This window comes from Schistocerca serialis, chromosome 1, assembly GCF_023864345.2.
Source record: "Schistocerca serialis cubense isolate TAMUIC-IGC-003099 chromosome 1, iqSchSeri2.2, whole genome shotgun sequence".
Classification (NCBI taxonomy): Eukaryota; Metazoa; Arthropoda; class Insecta; order Orthoptera; family Acrididae; genus Schistocerca; species Schistocerca serialis.
Genome location: NC_064638.1, coordinates 314,385 through 335,344, shown reverse-complemented (window position 1 = coordinate 335,344; position 20,960 = coordinate 314,385).

Here is a 20,960-nt window from a genome sequence, read left to right as displayed (position 1 = left end):
ATGATAGTTAATTGTAACGTTCAGGGCCTCCTAATGCCGATGGAACACTCAAATTGCGTCGAGATTCAATACATCGGCCTCCAGCCGACTTGTCTCCAAGGGTCTGTTGCTGCCTCGGGCACCTTATGGTCGTTCTCCTGTGAGTCTTGATTTTCGAATCCGACGGAAAAATGATAGTTAATTGTAACGTTCAGGGCCTTGTAGTGACGATGGAACACTCAAATTGCGTCGAGATTCAATACATCGGCCTGCAGCCGACTTGTCTCCAAGGGTCTATTGCTGCCTCGGGCACCACATGGTCCTTCTCCTGTGAGTCTAGATTATCGAATCCGACGCAAAAATGATAGTAAATTGTAACGTTTAGGGCCTCCTAATGACGATGGAACACTCACATTGCGTCGAAATTCAATACATCGGCCTCCAGCCGACTTGTCTCCAAGGGGATATCGCTGCCTCGGGCACCACATGGTCCGTCTCCGGTGAGTCTAGATTTTCGAATCCGACGCAAAAATGATAGTTAATTGTAACGTTCAGGACCTCCTAATGCCGATGGAACATTCAATTTGCGTCGAAATTCAATACATCGGCCTCCAGCCGACTTGTCTCCAAGGGGATATCGCTGCCTCGGGCACCACATGGTCCGTCTCCGGTGAGTCTAGAATATCGAATCCGACGCAAAAATGATAGTTAATTGTAACGTTCAGGGCCTCCTAATGCCGATGGAACACTCAAATTGCGTCGAGATTCAATACATCGGCCTCCAGCCGACTTGTCTCCAAGGGTCTATTGCTGCCTCGGGCACCTTATGGTCGTTCTCCTGTGAGTCTAGATTTTCGAATCCGACGGAAAAATGATAGTTAATTGTAACGTTCAGGGCCTTGTAGTGACGATGGAACACACAAATTGCGTCGAGATTCAATACATCGGCCTGCAGCCGACTTGTCTCCAAGGGTCTATTGCTGCCTCGGGCACCACATGGTCCTTCTCCTGTGAGTCTAGATTATCGAATCCGACGCTAAAATGATAGTAAATTGTAACGTTTAGGGCCTCCTAATGACGATGGAACACTCAAATTGCGTCGAAATTCAATACATCGGCCTCCAGCCGACTTGTCTCCAAGGGGATATCGCTGCCTCTGGCACCACATGGTCCGTCTCCGGTGAGTCTAGATTTTCGAATCCGACGCAAAAATGATAGTTAATTGTAACGTTCAGGGCCTTGTAGTGACGATGGAACACTCAAATTGCGTCGAGATTCAATACATCGGCCTGCAGCCGACTTGTCTCCAAGGGTCTATAGCTGCCTCGGGCACCTTATGGTCGTTCTCCTGTGAGTCTAGATTTTCGAATCCGACGCAAAAATGATTGTTAATTGTAACGTTCAGGGCCTCCTAATGACGATGGAACTCTCAAATTGCGTCGAGATTCAATACATCGGCCTCCAGCCGACTTGTCTCCAAGGGGATATCGCTGCCTCGGGCACCACATGGTCGTTCTCTTGTAAGTCTAGATATTCGAATCCGACGCAAAAATGATAGTTAATTGTAACGTTCAGGGCCTCCTAATGACGATGGAACTCTCAAATTGCGTCGAGATTCAATACATCGTCCTCCAGCCGACTTGTCTCCAACGGTCTATTGCTGCCTCGGGCACCTTGTAGTCGTTCTCTTGTAAGTCTAGATTTTCGAATCCGACGCAAGAATGATAGTTAATTGTAACGTTCAGGGCCTCCTAATGCCGATGGAACACTCAAATTGCGTCGAGATTCAATACATCGGCCTCCAGCCGACTTGTCTCCAAGGGTCTGTTGCAGCCTCGGGCACCTTATGGTCGTTCTCTTGTTAGTCTAGATTGTCGAATCCGACGCAAAAATGATAGTTAATTGTAACGTTTAGGCCCTCCTAATGACGATGGAACTCTCAGATTGCGACGAGATTCAATACATCGTCCTCCAGCCGACTTGTCTCCAAGGGTCTATTGCTGCCTCGGGCACCTTATGGTCGTTCTCCTGTGAGTCTAGATTTTCGAATCCGACGCAAAAATGATTGTTAATTGTATCGTTCAGGGCCTCCTAATGACGATGGAACTCTCAAATTGCGTCGACATTCAATACATCGGCCTCCTGCCGACTTGTCTCCAAGGGGATATCGCTGACACGGGCACCTTATGGTCGTTCTCTTGTAAGTCTAGATTTTCGAATCCGACGCAAAAATGATAGTTAATTGTAACGTTCAGGGCCTCCTAATGCCGATGGAACACTCAAATTGCGTCGAGATTCAACACATCGTCCTCCAGTCGGTTTCTCTCCAAGGGGTATATTGCTGTCTCGAGCACCGTATGAACTTCTCCTGTGAGTAGATTTTCGAATCCGACGCTAAAATGATAGTTAATTGTAAGGTTTAGGTTCTCCTAATCACGATGGAACACTCAAATTGCGTCGAGATTCAGTACATCGGCCTCCTGCCGACTTGTATCCAAGGGGATATTGCAGTCTTGTGCACTATATGATTCTTCTCCTGTGAGTAGATTTTCGAATCCGACGCTAAAATGATAGTTAACTGTAACGTTCAGGGCCTCCTGATGCCGATGGAACACTCAAATTGCGTCGAGATTCAATACATCGGCCTCCAGCCGACTTGTCTCCAAGGGGATATCGCTGCTTCGGGCACCACATAGCCCGTCTCCGGTGAGTCTAGATTTTCGAATCTGACGCAAAAATGATAGTTAATTGTAACGTTCAGGGCCTCCTAATGCCGATGGAACACTCAAATTGCGTCGAGATTCAATACATCGGCCTCCAGCCGACTTGTCTCCAAGGGACTGTTGCTGCCTCGGGCACCTTATGGTCGTTTTCTTGTAAGTCTAGATTATCGAATCCGGCGCAAAAATGATAGTTAATTGTAACGTTTAGGGCCTCCTAATCACGATGGAACACTCAAATTGCGTCGACATTCATGACATCGGCCTCCAGCGGACTTGTCTCCAAGGGTCTGTTGCTGCCTCGGCACCTTATGGTCGTTCTCCTGTGAGTTTAGATTATCGAATCCGACGCAAAAATGATAGTGAATTGTAACGTTCAGCACCTCCTAATGACGATAGAAGACTCAAATTGCGTCGACATTCAATACATCGGCCTCCAGCCGACTTGTCTCCAAGGGTCTATTGCTGCCTCGGGCACCTTATGGTCGTTCTCCTGTGAGTCTAGATTTTCGAATCCGACGCAAAAATGATTGTTAATTGTAACGTTCAGGGCCTCCTAATGACGATGGAACTCTCAATATGCGTCGAAATTCAATACATCGGCCTCCAGCCGACTTGTCTCCAAGGGGATATCGCTGCCTCGGGCACCACATGGTCCGTCTCCGGTGAGTCTAGATTATCGAATCCGACGCAAAAATGATAGTTAATTGTAACGTTGAGGGCCTCCTAATGCCGATGGAACACTCAAATTGCGTCGAGATTCAATACATCGGCCTCCAGCCGACTTGTCTCCAAGGGTCTATTGCTGCCTCGGGCACCTTATGGTCGTTCTCCTGTGAGTCTAGATTTTCGAATCCGACGGAAAAATGATAGTTAATTGTAACGTTCAGGGCCTTGTAGTGACGATGGAAAACACAAATTGCGTCGAGATTCAATACATCGGCCTGCAGCCGACTTGTCTCCAAGGGTCTACTGCTGCCTCGGCACCACATGGTCCTTCTCCTGTGAGTCTAGATTATCGAATCCGACGCAAAAATGTTAGTAAATTGTAACGTTTAGGGCCTCCTAATGACGATGGAACACTCAAATTGCGTCGAAATTCAATACATCGGCCTCCAGCCGACTTGTCTCCAAGGGGATATTGCTGCCTCGGGCACCACATGGTCCGTCTCCGGTGAGTCTAGATTTTCGATTCCGACGCAAAAATGATAGTTAATTGTAACGTTCAGGGCCTCCTAATGCCGATGGAACACTCAAATTGCGTCGAGATTCAATACATCGGCCTCCAGCCGACTTGTCTCCAAGGGTCTATTGCTGCCTCGGACACCTTATGGTCGTTCTAATGTACGTCTAGATTTTCGAATCCGACGGAAAAATGATAGTTAATTGTAACGTTCAGGGCCTTGTAGTGACGATGGAACACTCAAATTGCGTCGAGATTCAATACATCGGCCTGCAGCCGACTTGTCTCCAAGGGTCTATAGCTGCCTCGGGAACCTTATGGTCGTTCTCCTGTGAGTCTAGATTTTCGAATCCGACGCAAAAATGATTGTTAATTGTAACGTTCAGGGCCTCCTAATGACGATGGAACTCTCAAATTGCGTCGACATTCAATGCATCGGCCTCCAGCCGACTTGTCTCCAAGGGGATATCGCTGCCTCGGGCACCTTATGGTCGTTCTCTTGTAAGTCTAGATTTTCGAATCCGACGCTAAAATGATAGTTAATTGTAAGGTTTAGGTTCTCCTAATCACGATGGAACACTCAAATTGCGTCGAGATTCAGTACATCGGCCTCCTGCCGACTTGTATCCAAGAGGATATTGGAGTCTCGTGCACTATATGATTCTTCTCCTGTGAGTAGATTTTCGAATCCGACGCTAAAATGATAGTTAACTGTAACGTTCAGGGCCTCTTGATGCCGATGGAACACTCAAATTGCGTCGAGATTCAATACATCGGCCTCCAGCCGACTTGTCTCCAAGGGGATATCGCTGCCTCGGGCACCACATGGTCCGTCTCCGGTGAGTCTAGATTTTCGAATCCGACGCAAAAATGATAGTTAATTGTAACGTTCAGGGCCTCCTAATGACGATGGAACACTCAAATTGCGTCGACATTCATTACATCGGCCTCCAGCCGACTTGTCTCCAAGGGTCTGTTGCTGCCTCGGCACCTTATGAACGTTCTCCTGTGAGTTTAGATTATCGAATCCTACGCAAAAATGATAGTGAATTGTAACGTTCAGCGCCTCCTAATGACGATAGAAGACTCAAATTGCGTCGAGATTCAATACATCGGCCTCCAGCGGACTTGTCTCCAAGGGTCTATTGCTGCCTCGGGCACCTTATGGTCGTTCTCCTGTGAGTCTAGATTTTCGAATCCGACGCAAAAATGATTGTTAATTGTAACGTTCAGGGCCTCCTAATGACGATTTAACTCTCAATATGCGTCGCAATTCAATACATCGGCCTCCAGCCGACTTGTCTCCAAGGGGATATCGCTGCCTCGGGCACCACATGGTCCGTCTCCGGTGAGTCTAGATTTTCGAATCCGACGCAAAAATGATAGTTAATTGTAGCGTTCAGGGCCTCCTAATGCCGATGGAACACTCAAATTGCGTCGACATTCAATACATCGGCCTCCAGCCGACTTGTCTCCAAGGGTCTATTGCTGTCTCGGGCACCTTATGGTCGTTCTCCTGTGAGTCTAGGTTTTCGAATCCGACGGAAAAATTATAGTTAATTGTAACGTTCAGGGCCTTGTAGTGGCGATGGAACACTCAAATTGCGTCGAGATTCAATACATCGGCCTGCAGCCGACTTGTCTCCAAGGGTCTATTGCTGCCTCGGGCACTTTATGGTCGTTCTCCTGTGAGTCTAGATTTTCGAATCCGACGCAAAAATGATTGTTAATTGTTACATTCAGGGCTTCCTAATGACGATGGAACTCTCAAATTGCGTCGAGATTCAATACATCGGCCTCCAGCCGACTTGTCTCCAAGGGGATATCGCTGCCTCGGGCACCACATGGTCGTTCTCTTGTAAGTCTAGATTTTCGAATCCGACGCAAAAGTGATAGTTAATTGTAACGTTCAGGGCCTCCTAATGACGATGGAACTCTCAAATTGCGTCGAGATTCAATACATCGTCCTCCAGCCGACTTGTCTCCAACGGTCTATTGCTGCCTCGGGCACCTTATGGTCGTTCTCTTGTAAGTCTAGATTTTCGAATCCGACGCAAGAATGTAACGTTCAGGGCCTCCTAATGCCGATGGAACACTCAAATTGCGTCGAGATTCAATACATCGCCCTCCAGCCGACTTGTCTCCTAGGGTCTGTTGCTGCCTCGGGCACCTTATGGTCGTTCTCTTCTTAGTCTAGATTATCGAATCCGACGCAAAAATGATAGTTAATTGTAACGTTTAGGCCCTCCTAATGACGATGGAACTCTCAGATTGCGTCGAGATTCAATACATCGGCCTCCAGCCGACTTGTCTCCAAGGGTCTATTGCTGCCTCGGGCACCTTATGGTCGTTCTCCTGTGAGTCTAGATTTTCGAATCCGACGCAAAAATGATTGTTAATTGTAACGTTCAGGGCCTCCTAATGACGATGGAACTCTCAAATTGCGTCACATTCAATACATCGGCCTCCAGCCGACTTCTCTCCAAGGGGATATCGCTGCCTCGGGCACCTTATGGTCGTTCTCTTGTAAGTCTAGATTTTCGAATCCGACGCAAAAATGATAGTGAATTGTAACGTTCAGCGCCTCCTAATGACGATAGAAGACTCAAAGTGCGTCGAGATTCAATAAATCGGCCTCCAGCCGACTTGTCTCCAAGGGTCTATTGCTGCCTCGGGCACCTTATGGTCGTTCTCCTGTGAGTCTAGATTTTCGAATCCGACGCAAAAATGATTGTTAATTGTAACGTTCAGGGCCTCCTAATGACGATGGAACTCTCAATATGCGTCGAAATTCAATACATCGGCCTCCAGCCGACTTGTCTCCAAGGGGATATCGCTGCCTCGGGCACCACATGGTCCGTCTCCGGTGAGTCTAGATTATCGAATCCGACGCAAAAATGATAGTTAATTGTAACGTTGAGGGCCTCCTAATGCCGATGGAACACTCAAATTGCGTCGAGATTCAATACATCGGCCTCCAGCCGACTTGTCTCCAAGGGTCTATTGCTGCCTCGGGCACCTTATGGTCGTTCTCCTGTGAGTCTAGATTTTCGAATCCGACGGAAAAATGATAGTTAATTGTAACGTTCAGGGCCTTGTAGTGACGATGGAAAACACAAATTGCGTCGAGATTCAATACATCGGCCTGCAGCCGACTTGTCTCCAAGGGTCTATTGCTGCCTCGGCACCACATGGTCCTTCTCCTGTGAGTCTAGATTATCGAATCCGACGCAAAAATGATAGTAAATTGTAACGTTTAGGGCCTCCTAATGACGATGGAACACTCAAATTGCGTCGAAATTCAATACATCGGCCTCCAGCCGACTTGTCTCCAAGGGGATATTGCTGCCTCGGGCACCACATGGTCCGTCTCCGGTGAGTCTAGATTTTCGATTCCGACGCAAAAATGATAGTTAATTGTAACGTTCAGGGCCTCCTAATGCCGATGGAACACTCAAATTGCGTCGAGATTCAATACATCGGCCTCCAGCCGACTTGTCTCCAAGGGTCTATTGCTGCCTCGGGCACCTTATGGTCGTTCTAATGTGAGTCTAGATTTTCGAATCCGACGGAAAAATGATAGTTAATTGTAACGTTCAGGGCCTTGTAGTGACGATGGAACACTCAAATTGCGTCGAGATTCAATACATCGGCCTGCAGCCGACTTGTCTCCAAGGGTCTATAGCTGCCTCGGGAACCTTATGGTCGTTCTCCTGTGAGTCTAGATTTTCGAATCCGACGCAAAAATGATTGTTAATTGTAACGTTCAGGGCCTCCTAATGACGATGGAACTCTCAAATTGCGTCGAGATTCAATACATCGGCCTCCAGCCGACTTGTCTCCAAGGGGATATCGCTGCCTCGGGCACCTTATGGTCGTTCTCTTGTAAGTCTAGATTTTCGAATCCGACGCAAGAATGATAGTTAATTGTAACGTTCAGGGCCTCCTAATGCCGATGGAACACTCAAATTGCGTCGAGATTCAATACATCGGCCTCCAGCCGACTTGTCTCCAAGGGTCTATTGCTGCCTCGGGCACCTTATGGTCGTTCTAATGTGAGTCTAGATTTTCGAATCCGACGGAAAAATGATAGTTAATTGTAACGTTCAGGGCCTTGTAGTGACGATGGAACACACAAATTGCGTCGAGATTCAATACATCGGCCTGCAGCCGACTTGTCTCCAAGGGTCTATTGCTGCCTCGGGCACCACATGGTCCTTCTCCTGTGAGTCTAGATTATCGAATCCGACGCTAAAATGATAGTAAATTGTAACGTTTAGGGCCTCCTAATGACGATGGAACACTCAAATTGCGTCGAAATTCAATACATCGGCCTCCAGCCGACTTGTCTCCAAGGGGATATCGCTGCCTCGGGCACCACATGGTCCGTCTCCGGTGAGTCTAGATTTTCGAATCCGACGCAAAAATGATAGTTAATTGTAACGTTCAGGGCCTTGTAGTGACGATGGAACACTCAAATTGCGTCGAGATTCAATACATCGGCCTGCAGCCGACTTGTCTCCAAGGGTCTATAGCTGCCTCGGGCACCTTATGGTCGTTCTCCTGTGAGTCTAGATTTTCGAATCCGACGCAAAAATGATTGTTAATTGTAACGTTCAGGGCCTCCTAATGACGATGGAACTCTCAAATTGCGTCGAGATTCAATACATCGGCCTCCAGCCGACTTGTCTCCAAGGGGATATCGCTGCCTCGGGCACCACATGGTCGTTCTCTTGTAAGTCTAGATATTCGAATCCGACGCAAAAATGATAGTTAATTGTAACGTTCAGGGCCTCCTAATGACGATGGAACTCTCAAATTGCGTCGAGATTCAATACATCGTCCTCCAGCCGACTTGTCTCCAACGGTCTATTGCTGCCTCGGGCACCTTGTAGTCGTTCTCTTGTAAGTCTAGATTTTCGAATCCGACGCAAGAATGATAGTTAATTGTAACGTTCAGGGCCTCCTAATGCCGATGGAACACTCAAATTGCGTCGAGATTCAATACATCGGCCTCCAGCCGACTTGTCTCCAAGGGTCTGTTGCAGCCTCGGGCACCTTATGGTCGTTCTCTTGTTAGTCTAGATTGTCGAATCCGACGCAAAAATGATAGTTAATTGTAACGTTTAGGCCCTCCTAATGACGATGGAACTCTCAGATTGCGACGAGATTCAATACATCGTCCTCCAGCCGACTTGTCTCCAAGGGTCTATTGCTGCCTCGGGCACCTTATGGTCGTTCTCCTGTGAGTCTAGATTTTCGAATCCGACGCAAAAATGATTGTTAATTGTATCGTTCAGGGCCTCCTAATGACGATGGAACTCTCAAATTGCGTCGACATTCAATACATCGGCCTCCTGCCGACTTGTCTCTAAGGGGATATCGCTGACACGGGCACCTTATGGTCGTTCTCTTGTAAGTCTAGATTTTCGAATCCGACGCAAAAATGATAGTTAATTGTAACGTTCAGGGCCTCCTAATGCCGATGGAACACTCAAATTGCGTCGAGATTCAACACATCGTCCTCCAGTCGGTTTCTCTCCAAGGGGTATATTGCTGTCTCGAGCACCGTATGAACTTCTCCTGTGAGTAGATTTTCGAATCCGACGCTAAAATGATAGTTAATTGTAAGGTTTAGGTTCTCCTAATCACGATGGAACACTCAAATTGCGTCGAGATTCAGTACATCGGCCTCCTGCCGACTTGTATCCAAGGGGATATTGCAGTCTTGTGCACTATATGATTCTTCTCCTGTGAGTAGATTTTCGAATCCGACGCTAAAATGATAGTTAACTGTAACGTTCAGGGCCTCCTGATGCCGATGGAACACTCAAATTGCGTCGAGATTCAATACATCGGCCTCCAGCCGACTTGTCTCCAAGGGGATATCGCTGCCTCGGGCACCACATAGCCCGTCTCCGGTGAGTCTAGATTTTCGAATCTGACGCAAAAATGATAGTTAATTGTAACGTTCAGGGCCTCCTAATGCCGATGGAACACTCAAATTGCGTCGAGATTCAATACATCGGCCTCCAGCCGACTTGTCTCCAAGGGACTGTTGCTGCCTCGGGCACCTTATGGTCGTTTTCTTGTAAGTCTAGATTATCGAATCCGGCGCAAAAATGATAGTTAATTGTAACGTTTAGGGCCTCCTAATCACGATGGAACACTCAAATTGCGTCGACATTCATGACATCGGCCTCCAGCGGACTTGTCTCCAAGGGTCTGTTGCTGCCTCGGCACCTTATGGTCGTTCTCCTGTGAGTTTAGATTATCGAATCCGACGCAAAAATGATAGTGAATTGTAACGTTCAGCACCTCCTAACGACGATAGAAGACTCAAATTGCGTCGACATTCAATACATCGGCCTCCAGCCGACTTGTCTCCAAGGGTCTATTGCTGCCTCGGGCACCTTATGGTCGTTCTCCTGTGAGTCTAGATTTTCGAATCCGACGCAAAAATGATTGTTAATTGTAACGTTCAGGGCCTCCTAATGACGATGGAACTCTCAATATGCGTCGAAATTCAATACATCGGCCTCCAGCCGACTTGTCTCCAAGGGGATATCGCTGCCTCGGGCACCACATGGTCCGTCTCCGGTGAGTCTAGATTTTCGAATCCGACGCAAAAATGATAGTTAATTGTAACGTTCAGGGCCTCCTAATGCCGATGGAACACTCAAATTGCGTCGAGATTCAATACATCGGCCTCCAGCCGACTTGTCTCCAAGGGTCTATTGCTGCCTCCGGCACCTTATGGTCGTTCTCCTGTGAGTCTAGATTTTCGAATCCGACGGAAAAGTGATAGTTAATTGTAACGTTCAAGGCCTTGTAGTGACGATGGAACACTCAAATTGCGTCGAGATTCAATACATCGGCCTGCAGCCGACTTGTCTCCAAGGGTCTATTGCTGCGTCGGGCACCACATGGTCCTTCTCCTGTGAGTCTAGATTTTCGAATCCGCCGCAAAAATGATAGTGAATTGTAACGTTTAGGGCCTCCTAATGACGATGGAAGACTCAAATTGCGTCGAAATTCAATACATCGGCCTCCAGCCGACTTGTCTCCAAGGGTCTATTGCTGCCTCCGGCTCCTTATGGACGTTCTCTTTGTAAGTCTAGATTTTCGAATCCGACGCAAAAATTATAGTTAATTGTAACGTTCAGGGCCTTGTAGTGACGATGGAACACTCAAATTGCGTCGAGATTCAATACATCGGCCTGCAGCCGACTTGTCTCCAAGGGTCTATTGCTGCCTCGGGCACCAAATGGTCCTTCTCCTGTGAGTCTAGATTTTCGAATCCGACGCAAAAATGATAGTGAATTGTAACGTTTAGGGCCTCCTATTGACGATGGAACACTCAAATTGCGTCGAAATTCAATACATCGGCCTCCAGCCGACTTGTCTCCAAGGGGATATCGCTGCCTCGGGCAGCACATGGTCCGTCTCCGGTGAGTCTAGATTTTCGAATCCGACGCAAAAATGATAGTTAATTGTAACGTTCAGGGCCTCCTAATGCCGATGGAACACTCAAATTGCGTCGAGATTCAATACATCGGCCTCCAGCCGACTTGTCTCCAAGGGTCTATTGCTGCCTCGGGCACCTTATGGTCGTTCTCCTGTGAGTCTAGATTTTCGAATCCGACGGAAAAATTATAGTTAATTGTAACGTTCAGGGCCTTGTAGTGACGTTGGAACACTCAAATTGCGTCGAGATTCAATACATCGGCCTGCAGCCGACTTGTCTCCAAGGGTCTATTGCTGCCTCGGGCACTTTATGGTCGTTCTCCTGTGAGTCTAGATTTTCGAATCCGACGCAAAAATGATTGTTAATTGTTACCTTCAGGGCTTCCTAATGACGATGGAACTCTCAAATTGCGTCGAGATTCAATACATCGGCCTCCAGCCGACTTGTCTCCAAGGGGATATCGCTGCCTCGGGCACCACATGGTCGTTCTCTTGTAAGTCTAGATTTTCGAATCCGACGCAAAAATGATAGTTAATTGTAACGTTCAGGGCCTCCTAATGACGATGGAACTCTCAATATGCGTCGAAATTCAATACATCGGCCTCCAGCCGACTTGTCTCCAAGGGGATATCGCTGCCTAGGGCACCACATGGTCCGTCTCCGGTGAGTCTAGATTATCGAATCCGACGCAAAAATGATAGTTAATTGTAACGTTCAGGGCCTCCTAATGCCGATGGAACACTCAAATTGCGTCGAGATTCAATACATCGGCCTCCAGCCGACTTGTCTCCAAGGGTCTATTGCTGCCTCGGGCACCTTATGGTCGTTCTCCTGTGAGTCTAGATTTTCGAATCCGACGGAAAAATGATAGTTAATTGTAACGTTCAGGACCTTGTAGTGACGATGGAACACACAAATTGCGTCGAGATTCAATACATCGGCCTGCAGCCGACTTGTCTCCAAGCTGCCTCGGGCACCACATGGTCCTTCTCCTGTGAGTCTAGATTATCGAATCCGACGCAAAAATGATAGTAAAATGTAACGTTTAGTTCCTCCTAATGACGATGGAACACTCAAATTGCGTCGAAATTCAATACATCGGCCTCCAGCCGACTTGTCTCCAAGGGGATATTGCTGCCTCGGGCACCACATGGTCCGTCTCCGGTGAGTCTAGATTTTCGATTCCGACGCAAAAATGATAGTTAATTGTAACGTTCAGGGCCTCCTAATGCCGATGGAACACTCAAATTGCGTCGAGATTCAATACATCGGCCTCCAGCCGACTTGTCTCCAAGGGTCTATTGCTGCCTCGGGCACCTTATGGTCGTTCTAATGTGAGTCTAGATTTTCGAATCCGACGGAAAAATGATAGTTAATTGTAACGTTCAGGGCCTTGTAGTGACGATGGAACACTCAAATTGCGTCGAGATTCAATACATCGGCCTGCAGCCGACTTGTCTCCAAGGGTCTATAGCTGCCTCGGGAACCTTATGGTCGTTCTCCTGTGAGTCTAGATTTTCGAATCCGACGCAAAAATGATTGTTAATTGTAACGTTCAGGGCCTCCTAATGACGATGGAACTCTCAAATTGCGTCGAGATTCAATACATCGGCCTCCAGCCGACTTGTCTCCAAGGTGATATCGCTGCCTCGGGCACCACATGGTCGTTCTCTTGTAAGTCTAGATTTTCGAATCCGACGCAAAAATGATAGTTAACTGTAACGTTCAGGGCCTGCTAATGACGGTGGAACTCTCAAATTGCGTCGAGATTCAATACATCGTCCTCCAGCCGACTTGTCTCCAACGGTCTATTGCTGCCTCGGGCACCTTATGGTCGTTCTCTTGTAAGTCTAGATTTTCGAATCCGATGCAAGAATGATAGTTAATTGTAACGTTCAGGGCCTCCTAATGCCGATGGAACACTCAAATTGCGTCGAGATTCAATACATCGGCCTCCAGCCGACTTGTCTCCAAGGGTCTATTGCTGCCTCGGGCACCACATGGTCCTTCTCCTGTGAGTCTAGATTATCGAATCCGACGCTAAAATGATAGTTAATTGTAACGTTCAGGACCTCCTAATGCCGATGGAACATTCAAATTGCGTCGAAATTCAATACATCGGCCTCCAGCCGACTTGTCTCCAAGGGGATATCGCTGCCTCGGGCACCACATGGTCCGTCTCCGGTGAGTCTAGATTATCGAATCCGACGCAAAAATGATAGTTAATTGTAACGTTCAGGGCCTCCTAATGCCGATGGAACACTCAAATTGCGTCGAGATTCAATACATCGGCCTCCAGCCGACTTGTCTCCAAGGGTCTATTGCTGCCTCGGGCACCTTATGGTCGTTCTCCTGTGAGTCTAGATTTTCGAATCCGACGGAAAAATGATAGTTAATTGTAACGTTCAGGGCCTTGTAGTGACGATGGAACACACAAATTGCGTCGAGATTCAATACATCGGCCTGCAGCCGACTTGTCTCCAAGGGTCTATTGCTGCCTCGGGCACCACATGGTCCTTCTCCTGTGAGTCTAGATTATCGAATCCGACGATAAAATGATAGTAAATTGTAACGTTTAGGGCCTCCTAATGACGATGGAACACTCAAATTGCGTCGAAATTCAATACATCGGCCTCCAGCCGACTTGTCTCCAAGGGGATATCGCTGCCTCGGGCACCACATGGTCCGTCTCCGGTGAGTCTAGATTTTCGAATCCGACGCAAAAATGATAGTTAATTGTAACGTTCAGGGCCTCCTAATGCCGATGGAACACTCAAATTGCGTCGAGATTCAATACATCGGCCTCCAGCCGACTTGTCTCCAAGGGTCTATTGCTGCCTCGGGCACCTTATGGTCGTTCTAATGTGAGTCTAGATTTTCGAATCCGACGCAAAAATGATTGTTAATTGTAACGTTCAGGGCCTCCTAATGACGATGGAACTCTCAAATTGCGTCGAGATTCAATACATCGGCCTCCAGCCGATTTGTCTCCAAGGGGATATCGCTGCCTCGGGCACCACATGGTCGTTCTCTTGTAAGTCTAGATATTCGAATCCGACGCAAAAATGATAGTTAATTGTAACGTTCAGGGCCTCCTAATGACGATGGAACTCTCAAATTGCGTCGAGATTCAATACATCGTCCTCCAGCCGACTTGTCTCCAACGGTCTATTGCTGCCTCGGGCACCTTATGGTCGTTCTCTTGTAAGTCTAGATTTTCGAATCCGACGCAAGAATGATAGTTAATTGTAACGTTCAGGGCCTCCTAATGCCGATGGAACACTCAAATTGCGTCGAGATTCAATACATCGGCCTCCAGCCGACTTGTCTCCAAGGGTCTATTGCTGCCTCGGGCACCTTATGGTCGTTCTCCTGTGAGTCTTGATTTTCGAATCCGACGGAAAAATGATAGTTAATTGTGACGTTCAGGGCCTTGTAGTGACGATGGAACACTCAAATTGCGTCGAGATTCAATACATCGGCCTGCAGCCGACTTGTCTCCAAGGGTCTATTGCTGCCTCGGGCACCACATGGTCCTTCTCCTGTGAGTCTAGATTATCGAATCCGACGCAAAAATGATAGTAAATTGTAACGTTTAGGGCCTCCTAATGACGATGGAACACTCAAATTGCGTCGAAATTCAATACATCGGCCTCCAGCCGACTTGTCTCCAAGGGGATATCGCTGCCTCGGGCACCACATGGTCCGTCTCCGGTGAGTCTAGATTTTCGAATCCGACGCAAAAATGATAGTTAATTGTAACGTTCAGGACCTCCTAATGCCGATGGAACACTCAAATTGCGTCGAGATTCAATACATCGGCCTCCTGCCGACTTGTCTCCAAGGGTCTATTGCTGCCTCGGGCACCTTATGGTCGTTCTCCTGTGAGTCTAGATTTTCGAATCCGACGCAAAAATGATAGTTAATTGTAACGTTCAGGGCCTTGTAATGACGATGGAACTCTTAAATTGCGTCGAGATTCAATACATCGTCATCCAGCAGACTTGTCTCCAACGGTCTATTGCTGCCTCGGGCACCTTATGGTCGTTCTCTTGTAAGTCTAGATTATCGAATCCGACGCAAGAATGATAGTTAATTGTAACGTTCAGGGCCTCCTAATGCCGATGGAACACTCAAATTGCGTCGAGATTCAATACATCGGCCTCCAGCCGACTTGTCTCCAAGGGTCTGTTGCAGCCTCGGGCACCTTATGGTCGTTCTCTTGTTAGTCTAGATTGTCGAATCCGACGCAAAAATGATAGTTAATTGTAACGTTTAGGCCCTCCTAATGACGATGGAACTCTCAGATTGCGACGAGATTCAATACATCGTCCTCCAGCCGACTTGTCTCCAAGGGTCTATTGCTGCCTCGGGCACCTTATGGTCGTTCTCCTGTGAGTCTAGATTTTCGAATCCGACGCAAAAATGATTGTTAATTGTATCGTTCAGGGCCTCCTAATGACGATGGAACTCTCAAATTGCGTCGACATTCAATACATCGGCCTCCTGCCGACTTGTCTCCAAGGGGATATCGCTGCCTCGGGCACCTTATGGTCGTTCTCTTGTAAGTCTAGATTTTCGAATCCGACGCAAAAATGATAGTTAATTGTAACGTTCAGGGCCTCCTAATGCCGATGGAACACTCAAATTGCGTCGAGATTCAACACATCGTCCTCCAGTCGGTTTCTCTCCAAGGGGTATATTGCTGTCTCGAGCACCGTATGAACTTCTCCTGTGAGTAGATTTTCGAATCCGACGCTAAAATGATAGTTAATTGTAAGGTTTAGGTTCTCCTAATCACGATGGAACACTCAAATTGCGTCGAGATTCAGTACATCGGCCTTCTGCCGACTTGTATCCAAGGGGATATTGCAGTCTTGTGCACTATATGATTCTTCTCCTGTGAGTAGATTTTCGAATCCGACGCTAAAATGATAGTTAACTGTAACGTTCAGGGCCTCCTGATGCCGATGGAACACTCAAATTGCGTCGAGATTCAATACATCGGCCTCCAGCCGACTTGTCTCCAAGGGGATATCGCTGCCTCGGGCACCACATAGCCCGTCTCCGGTGAGTCTAGATTTTCGAATCCGACGCAAAAATGATAGTTAATTGTAACGTTCAGGGCCTCCTAATGCCGATGGAACACTCAAATTGCGTCGAGATTCAATACATCGGCCTCCAGCCGACTTGTCTCCAAGGGACTGTTGCTGCCTCGGGCACCTTATGGTCGTTTTCTTGTAAGTCTAGATTATCGAATCCGACGCAAAAATGATAGTTAATTGTAACGTTTAGGGCCTCCTAATCACGATGGAACACTCAAATTGCGTCGACATTCATGACATCGGCCTCCAGCGGACTTGTCTCCAAGGGTCTGTTGCTGCCTCGGCACCTTATGGTCGTTCTCCTGTGAGTTTAGATTATCGAATCCGACGCAAAAATGATAGTGAATTGTAACGTTCAGCACCTCCTAACGACGATAGAAGACTCAAATTGCGTCGACATTCAATACATCGGCCTCCAGCCGACTTGTCTCCAAGGGTCTATTGCTGCCTCGGGAACCTTATGGTCGTTCTCCTGTGAGTCTAGATTTTCGAATCCGACGCAAAAATGATTGTTAATTGTAACGTTTAGGGCCTCCTAATGACGATGGAACTCTCAATATGCGTCGAAATTCAATACATCGGCCTCCAGCCGACTTGTCTCCAAGGGGATATCGCTGCCTCGGGCACCACATGGTCCGTCTCCGGTGAGTCTAGATTTTCGAATCCGACGCAAAAATGATAGTTAATTGTAACGTTCAGGGCCTCCTAATGCCGATGGAACACTCAAATTGCGTCGAGATTCAATACATCGGCCTCCAGCCGACTAGTCTCCAAGGTTCTATTGCTGCCTCCGGCACCTTATGGTCGTTCTCCTGTGAGTCTAGATTTTCGAATCCGACGGAAAAGTGATAGTTAATTGTAACGTTCAAGGCCTTGTAGTGACGATGGAACACTCAAATTGCGTCGAGATTCAATACATCGGCCTGCAGCCGACTTGTCTCCAAGGGTCTTTTGCTGCGTCGGGCACCACATGGTCCTTCTCCTGTGAGTCTAGATTTTCGAGTCCGCCGCAAAAATGATAGTGAATTGTAACGTTTAGGGCCTCCTAATGACGATGGAAGACTCAAATTGCGTTGAAATTCAATACATCGGCCTCCAGCCGACTTGTCTCCAAGGGGATATCGCTGCCTCGGGCACCACATGGTCCGTCTCCGGTGAGTCTAGATTTTCGAATCCGACGCAAAAATGATAGTTAATTGTAACGTTCAGGGCCTCCTAATGCCGATGGAACACTCAAATTGCGTCGAGATTCAATACATCGGCCTCCAGCCGACTTGTCTCCAAGGGTCTATTGCTGCCTCGGGCACCATACGGTCGTTCTCCTGTGAGTCTAGATTTTCGAATCCGACGGAAAAATGATAGTTAATTGTAACGTTCAGGGCCTTGTAGTGACGATGGAACACTCAAATTGCGTCGAGATTCAATACATCGGCCTGCAGCCGACTTGTCTCCAAGGGTCTATTGCTGCCTCGGGCACCTTATGGTCGTTCTCCTGTGAGTCTAGATTTTCGAATCCGACGCAAAAATGATTGTAAATTGTAACGTTCAGGGCCTCCTAATGACGATGGAACTCTCAAATTGCGTCGAGATTCAATACATCGGCCTCCAGCCGACTTGTCTCCAAGGGGATATCGCTGCCTCGGGCACCACATGGTCGTTCTCTTGTAAGTCTAGATTTTCGAATCCGACGCAAAAATGATAGTTAATTGTAACGTTCAGGGCCTCCTAATGACGATGGAACTCTCAAATTGCGTCGAGATTCAATACATCGTCCTCCAGCCGACATGTCTCCAACGGTCTATTGCTGCCTCGGGCACCTTATGGTCGTTCTCTGGTAAGTCTAGATTATCGAATCCGACGCAAGAATGATAGTTAATTGTAACGTTCAGGGCCACCTAATGCCGATGGAACACTCAAATTGCGTCGAGATTCAATACATCGGCCTCCAGCCGACTTGTCTCCAAGGGTCTGTTGCAGCCTCGGGCACCTTATGGTCGTTCTCTTGTTAGTCTAGATTGTCGAATCCGACGCAAAAATGATAGTTAATTGTAACGTTTAGGCCCTCCTAATGACGATGGAACTCTCAGATTGCGACGAGATTAAATACATCGTCCTCCAGCCGACTTGTCTCCAAGGGTCTATTGCTGCCTCGGGCACCTTATGGTCGTTCTCCTGTGAGTCTAGATTTTCGAATCCGACGCAAAAATGATAGTTAATTGCAACGTTCAGGGCCTTGTAGTGACGATGGAACACTCAAATTGCGTCGAGATTCAATACTTCGGCCTGCAGCCGACTTGTCTCCAAGGGGATATCGCTGCCTCGGGCACCACATGGTCCGTCTCCGGTGAGTCTATATTTTCGAACCCGACGCAAAAATGATAGTGAATTGTAACGTTTAGGGCCTCCTAATGACGATGGAACACTCAAATTGCGTCGAGATTCAATACATCGGCCTCCAGCCGATTTGTCTCCAAGGGTCTATTGCTGCCTCGGGCACCACATTGTCCTTCTCCTGTGAGTCTAGATTTTCGAATCCGACGCAAAACTGATAGTTAAATGTAATGCTCAGGGACTCTTAATGACGATGGAACACTCAAATTGTGTCGAGATTCAATACATCGGTCTGCAGCCGACTTGTCTCCAAGGGTCTGTTGCTGCCTGGGGCACCACATGGTCCTTCTCCTGTGAGTCTAGATTTTCGAATCCGACGCAAAAATGATAGTGAATTGTAACGTTTAGTGCCTCCTAATGACGATGGAACACTCAAATTGCGTCGAGATTCAATACATCGGCCTCCAGCCGACTTGTCTCCAAGGGTCTGTTGCTGCCTCGGGCACCTTATGGTCGTTCTCCTGTGAGTCTAGATTTACGAATACGACGCAAAAATGATAGTTAATTGTAACGTTCAGGGCCTCCTAATGCCGATGGAACACTCAAATTGCGTCGAGATTCAATACATCGGCCTCAAGCCGACTTGTCTCCAAGGGTCTATTCCTGCCTCGGGCACCTTATGCTAGTTCTCCTGTGTGTCTAGATTTTCGAATCCGACGCAAAAATGATAGTTAATTGTAACGTTCAGGGCCTCCTAATGACGATGGAACTCTCAAATTGCGTCGAGATTCAATATATCGTCCTCCAGCCGACTTGTCTCCAAGGGTCTATTGCTGCCTCGGGCACCTTATGGTCGTTCTCTTGTAAGTCTAGATTTTCGAATCCGACGCAAAAATGATAGTTAATTGTAACGTTAATGGCCTCCTAATGCCGACGGAACACTCAAATTGCGTCGAGATTCAATACATCAGCCTCCAGCCGACTAGTCTCCAAGGGTCTGTTGCTGCCTCTGGCACCTTATGGTCGTTCTCTTGTAAGTCTAGATTATCGAATCCGACGCAAAAATGATAGTTAATTGTAACGTTTAGGGCCTCCTAATGACAATGGAACTCTCAGATTGCGTCGAGATTCAATACATCGGCCTCCAGCCGACTTGTCTCCAAGGGTCTATTGCTGCCTCGCGCACCTTATGGTCGTTCTCCTGTGAGTCTAGATTTTCGAATCCGACGCAAAAATGATTGTTAATTGTAACGTTCAGGGCCTCCTAATGACGATGGAACTCTCAAATTGCGTCGAGATTCAATACATCGGCCTCCAGCCGACTTGTCTCCAAGGGGATATCGCTGCCTTGGGCACCACATGGTCCGTCTCCGGTGAGTCTAGATTTTCGAATCCGACGCAAAAATGATAGTTAATTGTAACGTTCAGGGCCTCCTAATGCCGATGAAACACTCAAATTGCGTCGAGATTCAATACATCGGCCTCCAGCCGACTTGTCTCCAAGGGTCTATTGCTGCCTCGGGCACCTTATGGTCGTTCTCCTGTGAGTCTAGATTTTCGAATCCGACGCAAAAATGATAGTTAATTGTAACGTTCAGGGCCTTGTAATGACGATGGAACACTCAAATTGAGTCGAGATTCAATACATCGGCCTGCAGCCGACTTGTCTCCAAGGGTCTATTGTGCCTCGGGCACCACATGGTCCTTCTCCTGTGAGTCTATATTTTCGAACCCGACGCGAAAATGATAGTGAATTGTAACGTTTAGGGCCTCCTAATGACGATGGAACACTCAAATTGCGTCGAGATTCAATACATCCGCCTCCAGCCAATTTGTCTCCAAGGGTCCATTGCTGCCTTGGGCACCACATTTTCCTTCTCCTGTGAGTCTAGATTTTCGAATCCGACGCAAAACTGATAGTTAAATGTAATGCTCAGGGCCTCTTAATGACGATGGAACACTCAAATTGCGTCGAGATTCAATACATCGGCCTCCAGCCTACTTGTCTCCAAGGGTCTGTTGCTGCCTCGGGCACCTTATGGTCGTTCTCTTGTAAGTCTAGATTATCGAATCCGAAGCAAAAATGATAGTTAATTGTAACGTTTAGGGCCGCCTAACGACGATGGAACACACAAATTGCGTCGAGATTCAATACATCGGCCTCCAGCCGACTT